Here is an 8,130-nt window from a genome sequence, read left to right as displayed (position 1 = left end):
TCACGTTGACATTCAGAGCACTGGGCAGAAATGACATTGCGTCAACACCCGCGAGGGCCATTGCAATGCTTTGTTTTAATTAGACAGTCGGATTCCCCTAGTCCGTGCCAGTTCTGAGCTGAGCGTTGAATGGCGGCCGAAGAGGACGACCACGACGGCTCGCGCCGCCACGGAAGCCTCGCAGCAAGGAAGATCCGCGGGAGGCCAAGGCACGGGACCGAGCTCGGATCCCGGGACCGGCGCGAGAACGCCGACCGTTCACCTCGCCCAGGCCCGGCACGTCAGCCAGACCCGCTTCCCGACCAAGCCCGACACGCCCCGCTCCTCAGAGCCAATCCTTATTCCGAAGTTACGGATCCAATTTGCCGACTTCCCTTACCTACATTATTCTATCGACTAGAGGCTCTTTACCTTGGAGACCTGCTGCGGATATGGGTACGAACCGGCGCGACACCTCCACGTGGCCCTCTCCTGGATTTTCAAGGTCCGAGGGAAAGATCCGGACACCGCCGCAACTGCGGTGCTCTTCGCGTTCCAAACCCTATCTCCCTGCTAGAGGTTTCCAGGGAACTCGAACGCTTATACAGAAAAGAAAACTCTTCCCGGATCTCCCGACGGCGTCTCCAGGTCATTTTGGGTTACCCCGACGAACACTCTTACGAGGGCCCGAATTGTATGCGGTTCCGCTGCCGGGTTCCGGAATAGGAACCGGATTCCCTATCGCCCGACGGGCGTGTGTCTTTCGTATAATATTTATTATTATTTCTCGACACTCGAGTATATTGTACGCCGTCATTGACATAGGATTTCTCCTAGGGCTTAGGATCGACTGACTCGTGTGCAACGGCTGTTCACACGAAACCCTTCTCCAAGTCAGTCCTCCAGGGCCTCGCTGGAGTATTTGCTACTACCACCAAGATCTGCACCGACGGCGGCTCCAGGCAGGCTCGCGCCCAGACCCTTCTGCGCTCACCGTCGCGACCCTCCTACTCGTCAGGGCTTCGTGACGACGCGAGAGAAGACTAACGCCCGCTCCCGGTTGCCGCCCCACTTGCCGCTGACGGCAGAGTATAGGCTCGACGCTTCAGCGCCATCCATTTTCAGGGCTAGTTGCTTCGGCAGGTGAGTTGTTACACACTCCTTAGCGGATTCCGACTTCCATGGCCACCGTCCTGCTGTCTTAAGCAACCAACGCCTTTCATGGTGTCCCATGAGCGTCGAGTTGGGCGCCTTAACTCTGCGTTTGGTTCGTCCCACAGCGCCAGTTCTGCTTACCAAAAATGGCCCACTTGGCATTCTGATCCGAAGATGCTCGTGGCTTCATAATTCAAGAAAGCCAGAGATCTCACCCATTTAAAGTTTGAGAATAGGTTGAGGTCGTTTCGGCCCCAAGGCCTCTAATCATTCGCTTTACCAGATGAGACTCGCGCGCGTTCCGTGCGGAACGGCCGAGTGCCAGCTATCCTGAGGGAAACTTCGGAGGGAACCAGCTACCAGATGGTTCGATTAGTCTTTCGCCCCTATACCCAGTTCCGACGATCGATTTGCACGTCAAAATCGCTACGGACCTCCATCAGGGTTTCCTCTGACTTCGTCCTGACCAGGCATATTTCACCATCTTTTGGGTCCCAACGTGTACGCTCTGGGTGCGCCTCTTCTCGCGATGAGAACGAGACGCCCCGGGAGTGCGAGGCCGCATCGCGACGCGGCCCATCCTCCCTAGGTCGACGGCCAGGGCCGACCTTCACTTTCATTACGCCTTTAGGTCTCGCGACAAGTCCCAATGACTCGCGTACATGTTAGACTCCTTGGTCCGTGTTTCAAGACGGGTCCTAAGAGTACCCAAAGCAGTAGCGTCGCCGACCGGTATCGGTCTCCCGCGAGACCGCGGGAGACGTTCGCAGGCCTGTCGAAGGTGTACCGTACTGTAACCAACAGCGGGCCAGGACCGGGGACGGCGCGAAGTCCGTAACCTCCGAGTACCGTGGTGCGCGCTTGCGACGGTCTCGACGCACCGTGAATAGTGCGGCCTGATACCTTGCGCGTACCGCCTGAGCAGCCGGCCGGGCGACCGAGGGTTTGTCGCGTGCCGTTTTACCGGCGACGCGACAGACACCGCACCCGGGCCGTAGACCGACACCCAGCGGGTCGCGACGTTCTACTTGGGGAGAAGTGCACGACGACGAGCGCCGGACATCGGCGCACGGTAGCGTGCCCGCGCGCGAGCCGCAAGGACTCCGCGGGACATCGCCGACCGACGCGAAGCCAGCGCCGCTGACGATGAATCTCCCCGTTCGATCTTTTGGGTTTCTTAGGTTTACCCCTGAACGGTTTCACGTACTCTTGAACTCTCTCTTCAAAGTTCTTTTCAACTTTCCCTCACGGTACTTGTTCGCTATCGGTCTCGTGGTCGTATTTAGCCTTAGATGGAGTTTACCACCCACTTTGAGCTGCACTCTCAAGCAACCCGACTCTAAGGAGAGATCCTCCCGAGGCGCGCACCGGTCGCTACGGGCCTGGCACCCTCTACGGGTAAGTGGCCCCATTCAAGATGGACTTGGACGCGATGCGGCACCTCGGGATAAGCGGATCCTCCCAAACACCACATTTCCCTGCGGCGGAACCGCGGGATTCGGTGCTGGGCTCTTTCCTGTTCGCTCGCCGCTACTAAGGAAATCCTGGTTAGTTTCTTTTCCTCCGCTTAATAATATGCTTAAATTCAGCGGGTTATCTCGCCTGCTCTGAGGTCGTCGCATAATGAGCTTTCGTAGCCGTTTGCCTCCTCCGCGTCGCTCATCGTCGTCTCTCCTCTATAATATATATTATAAGAGGGAGAGAGAGAGAGCGTCGAACGAGAGAGCAGCAGCGGCAGCACACGAAATACGCGAGAAGGCAAATCGCCGGGGCGCTAACCGCACACACACTCGTTGGTGGTAATGGAGACGATATATCGCGGGGTTCGAGATTCTCAGCTCCCCCTTCTCTTTTATATACGAAATTCGGGCGGAATCGATTCGACGAGTACACGACGCGGCGCGCCGGTCCCCTTTTCTCGCTTTACGAAAATTTCGTGGACTCGGACACGCGGTCGGCTTGCGATTCAAAACCCTTCTCCGTAAAGAGGTAAAGGATTACGAATGCTCTCTCCGCCGGACGACGACGCGCCGTATATTTCTCCGTAATACCGTTATGTGTGCGGGCAAGGGCGCCTCGGCATAAGACGCGCGAGCGCTATCGCACCGAGACACGCGGCACAGAGTGCGAGAGCAGTCCGGTCAGTCTGTGTGATGTACGGAGAGGAGAGACGGTGAAACAAGCGCTACCTACTTTCGGGAGACAACGACGCACGCGCCGCTCTAGGGAAAGCGGTGCCATTTACCGTCCTGACCCTTTTTTTGGCCGTTTGTTGCTCCCTTCGCGCGCGCTCTTACTCTCATCCCATTTCTCCTCGGCTCTCGCGTACACACACGACATGGATACACAAACACGCTTCCCCTCTTAATTCGCGCAGCATTCTCTGGGCGCGCGTTCGCCAACGTTTTACACGCTTGTGCGCTTCTCCTCCTCATTATTATTATTTCGGTGTGTCATTTCAGACGACGCCAGGATTTGCACCGCGGCCGGTCGGCGCGGCACAGACACCTCGGGCGAACGTCCAACGATGGCTCGTACGCCCATTGTAAGCGTTGCACAGGGCACAGACGACGCGCGCGCCATTCTCTGGTCGCCCGCGTCGTGGCCGTGCGCGCTTTTCGGACGCAAGCAGTTTAGGGGTACTAAAACGACCCTCAGCCAGGCGTGGTCCGGGAATTGTATCCGTGGACCGCAATGTGCGTTCGAAATGTCGATGTTCATGTGTCCTGCAGTTCACAAGTTGACGCGCAATTAGCTGCGTTCTTCATCGACCCACGAGCCAAGTGATCCACCGTTCAGGGTAATCGTTCGAAATTTTTGCGTTCGCGAAGAAACGCGCTTCTCGTTCAACCATCGTGGTCTCTTCTCTCGGACGAGAGAGAGAGAGAGAGAATAATCGTGGTGGCTCTTCGATCAGCCTGTCCGCGCGCGTCCGAGGACGCTCGCGGACCGCCGCCTCCCGCCAGGGAAGGCTACGGCACAAAGATAGAGTTGTGTGTTTCTCGTTCGGAGTGTCTCTCCCGCAACGGGAGAGCCGGGGCGGAAGCTCTTTGAAGAAACCGTCGGACCGACACAGTTGACAGATTGGTCGAAATATCATCGATCCCTTCTCTGTGTTATATATATATATTATAATAATATATGGGGGTCCTCTCGCTCGGCACTCGCGGTCGCACACCGTGTGTTCTCGGCACGCTGACCGCTGCCCCGCGACAACGGGGATGGCGCGCGTCGACGAACGTCGTGGGTGCTGCACACACGCGTGCGCGGGCATAGGTTACCACCGGTTCGCGCTCAACGCCGAATCGACGCTCTGTGTGTGTGTGTGTGGCCGGAGAATGGCACACACACGAGCGTGATCGCGAAGCGTCTCGCTCCGAATCGTCGTCGAACACCGCCGGGCGCGCTGCTCTGCTTGCCGACTACTTTCGGTCAGAGAGGCGCGACGGCGTCCGTCGTTATATCAAAACACAACAACAAATTCCGTCAAATCCGTTATTTTCTTTTTCTCTGAGAGCGCCTTTTCAGCGCGTCCATTCAGTCGCCGACTGCTGCGAGCGCGCGTCTCTCCCAAAAGAGAGGACTCTCGACGCAGAGCAGGACCTCCGGAACGTTAATGATCCTTCCGCAGGTTCACCTACGGAAACCTTGTTACGACTTTTACTTCCTCTAAATGATCAAGTTTGGTCATCTTCCCGGCAACATCGGCAATGCCGAGACATTGCCGCGCACCAGTCCGAAGACCTCACTAAATCATTCAATCGGTAGTAGCGACGGGCGGTGTGTACAAAGGGCAGGGACGTAAACAACGCGAGCTTATGACTCGCGCTTACTGGGAATTCCTCGTTCGTGGGGAACAATTGCAAGCCCCAATCCCTAGCACGAAGGAGGTTCAGCGGGTTACCCGGGCCTTTCGGCCAGGGAACACACGCTGATTCCTTCAGTGTAGCGCGCGTGCGGCCCAGAACATCTAAGGGCATCACAGACCTGTTATTGCTCAATCTCGTGCGGCTAGAAGCCGCCTGTCCCTCTAAGAAGATTTGTTTGTACGTTGGTAGTAAAAACCCGCCAGCCGAAGCCGGGGGCCTTCGCGATACCATAAGGTACGCCTATTTAGCAGGCTAGAGTCTCGTTCGTTATCGGAATTAACCAGACAAATCGCTCCACCAACTAAGAACGGCCATGCACCATCACCCACCGAATCAAGAAAGAACTATCAATCTGTCAATCCTTCCGGTGTCTGGGCCTGGTGAGGTTTCCCGTGTTGAGTCAAATTAAGCCGCAGGCTCCGCTCCTGGTGGTGCCCTTCCGTCAATTTCTTTAAGTTTCAGCTTTGCAACCATACTTCCCCCGGAACCCAAAAGCTTTGGTTTCCCGGAAGCTGCCCGCCGAGTCATCGGAGGAACTTCGGCGGATCGCTAGCTGGCATCGTTTATGGTTAGAACTAGGGCGGTATCTGATCGCCTTCGAACCTCTAACTTTCGTTCTTGATTAATGAATGAGGGAGAGAATGAGAGCGTTGCGGAAGTGAGTGAGATAGCGTGTATGAGAGTAATTGGTGCGAGACTCCGTAAATTCCTGTTTACGGAGACGAACAAAATTTCTAAGAGTGCGAGTGAGAAAATACTGGACATTGTGGGAGAATATGAGGAACAGATGATGAAAATGTTGTGCAAAAATGAGAGAATACAGGGAAAACTGGATGAGTGTATGCGTCGAGCGAGTCGGGATTTAGCCTACGGCGAAAGTGGAATGAGCTATGCGAGCGTGAGTGCGAAAAATGTTGAAAAGAGCGTGATTGAAAAGGTACAGGAAGTGAATGTGAAAACGAGTGAAAACGAAAGAGAAGAGTTATGCGGTAATAGTGAGAGCGGATGATGCAAGTGCGAATGTGACAAGTGAGGAAGTAAAGGAGAGAATGATGAAGCATGTGAGCAAGTCACTGAATGTGCGTGTGAAAGCGGTGAGGAAAGTGAGGAATGGAGGTGTAGCGATTGAGACGATGAGCGAGAGTGAGTTTAAAAGAATAAGAGAGTGTGGTCAGTTTAAGAATGCTGGCCTAAAGGTTGAGCTGCCTCGCAAGATAGGCCCAAAGATCATCTTGTACGTTGTGCCGAATGATATGGCGAGTGAAGTGTTAATGAGAGAAATGTATGAGAGGAGCTTGAAAGGGCGAGTGGATGAGAGAGTATTTATGGAACGTGTGCGTGTTGTGAGTAGGAATGCGAAGAAAGATGCAACCTGCGGAAATGTGATATTAGAAGTTACGAGTGCAATAAGAAATGTGCTCTGTAGTGACGGACGAGTGTTTGTGCATTGGAAGGCCTTTAGGGTGAAAGAGTTTTTCAGTGTGCTGAGGTGCCACAAGTGCTTCGCATTTGGGCACATGATGCGGCAATGCACCGAAAAGGAAAGACTGTGCCAAAAATGTGGATGTGTAGGACACATGATGAGAGATTGTAAAAAGGAAAGTGCGTGTAGAAACTGTAAGCTGAAAGGGAGCAAATGTGATCACTCGGTTCTGTCCGAAGTGTGTCCGGAATACGTGAGAGCGTTAGAGAGAGAGAAAGCGAGAATAAATGACGAATGAATGGTGCGTGAATGTGGTGCAGTATAACTGCCAGAGAGCGTATGCAATTATGTGTGATCTGGGTGAGATGATGCGCGAACGTCGAGTGAGTGTAGCACTGCTGCAAGAACCGTATGAAAGGCATGTACGTGTGGTGGGCTTGCCCATAGGTATGGATGTGATTGTGTGCGAAAGTGGGACGGTGAAAGCAGCAGTGGTGGTAAATGACTCTAGGTTAGACGTGATGTGCGTGAGAGAGTGTACGAATAAGCTTGGAGTGAGTGTGTGGTTGAAGCGGGACTTTGGCGAAATGTATGTGGTGTCCATGTATTGCCAGTATGGTAAGTGTATCGAGCCGTACTTGGCGTACATGGACAGAGTATGTGAGACGGCCGGGATGGTACACAGAGAGAATGTAGGTACGAATGAGGGCATGCGTAGATGGGTGTGCAAGGACGTAGACTGGGAAGGATATATGTGTGATATGCGAGAGAGTGCGTTAGAGGATGCAGCGAGCGCCATAGATGAAGTGGATGCGCAAAGTTGCGTAGGGCGAATGATGAAATGGATCCATAGTGCGAATGATCGATGGATGAAGAGATATAAACCTGTGTATGCTAGGAAGCTTGTGTGGTGGACGGATGAGCTCGAAAAGCTGAAAAAGGCTGCAGGTAGGAGCAGACGTGCCTACCAGCGTGCGAGAAAGAGGAATGGAAGCAGAGTGGAAGAAAGAATGGAATGAGTACAAGAATGTTCTGCGGGCGTACAAGGAGAAAATGCGAAGAGTGAAAGAGGAAAACTAGAAGCGATTTGTGTGCGATACTGGGAATAGGGATCCATGGAGTGATGTGTATAAGGTGTGCATAGGAAAGCGTGATAGTGTAAGACTGAGCGGTATAAGAGTGGGTGATAGAGTGACGAGCACATGGAAAGAAAGCGTGGATGTGCTAATGGAGAGATTCTTCCCGGCAGAAAGGACGAACGTGGCGATAGACGCCAGGGGAGACGTGAGGGATGAAGAAAAGCAGTTTGAATGGAGCGAAGTGGATGTGGCAGTGAGATCGATGAAAGTGAGTAAGGCACCTGGTATGGATAGTGTGAGTGCTGAGATGTTGCGAGCAATTTGGCGTGCTGTCCCGGTATGGATGAAAAGAATGTATAATGTATGTCTGAATACAGCGTGTTTCCCCCCGGCGTGGAAGACTGCGCGGGTGGTAGTGTTATTGAAGTCTCCCGATAAACCTAGGTCGGACCCTGGGTCTTATAGGCCCATTTGACTGCTGTCCGTGCTAGGGGAAAGTGTTGGAGCGAATGATGGTTGGAAGACTCGAGCGAACGATGGGTGGAAGAATGTGTGACGCCCAGTACGGATTCGTAAGGAATCGGTCGACCGAGGATGCATGGAATCGAGTGCATGACTGGGTGAA

The 8,130-nt window shown here is 53.8% G+C and overlaps 1 non-coding gene and 2 pseudogenes across 1 annotated transcript; all 3 read right to left on the bottom strand.

Moving 5' to 3' along the window:
* Window positions 1-394: 394 nt before the first annotated feature.
* Window positions 395-2,727, bottom strand: LOC146722175 (large subunit ribosomal RNA; annotated as a pseudogene).
* Window positions 2,728-3,782: 1,055 nt separating this feature from the next.
* LOC114944558 (5.8S ribosomal RNA) lies at window positions 3,783-3,937 on the bottom strand. Its single transcript, XR_003822213.1, has one exon. It is a non-coding gene; the product is annotated as a 5.8S ribosomal RNA (ribosomal RNA).
* An 819-nt stretch (window positions 3,938-4,756) lies between these two features.
* On the bottom strand, window positions 4,757-5,485 carry LOC146722174 (small subunit ribosomal RNA; annotated as a pseudogene; the record flags this gene model as incomplete).
* Window positions 5,486-8,130: the final 2,645 nt, after the last annotated feature.

The sequence above is a fragment of the Nylanderia fulva genome, unplaced genomic scaffold, assembly GCF_048542155.1.
Source record: "Nylanderia fulva isolate GAGA-0341 unplaced genomic scaffold, ASM4854215v1 Scaffold358, whole genome shotgun sequence".
In the NCBI taxonomy this organism is placed as follows: domain Eukaryota; kingdom Metazoa; phylum Arthropoda; class Insecta; order Hymenoptera; family Formicidae; genus Nylanderia; species Nylanderia fulva.
Note: the sequence above shows the minus strand (reverse complement) of the source record. Positions and strands in the feature narration are given on the sequence as shown.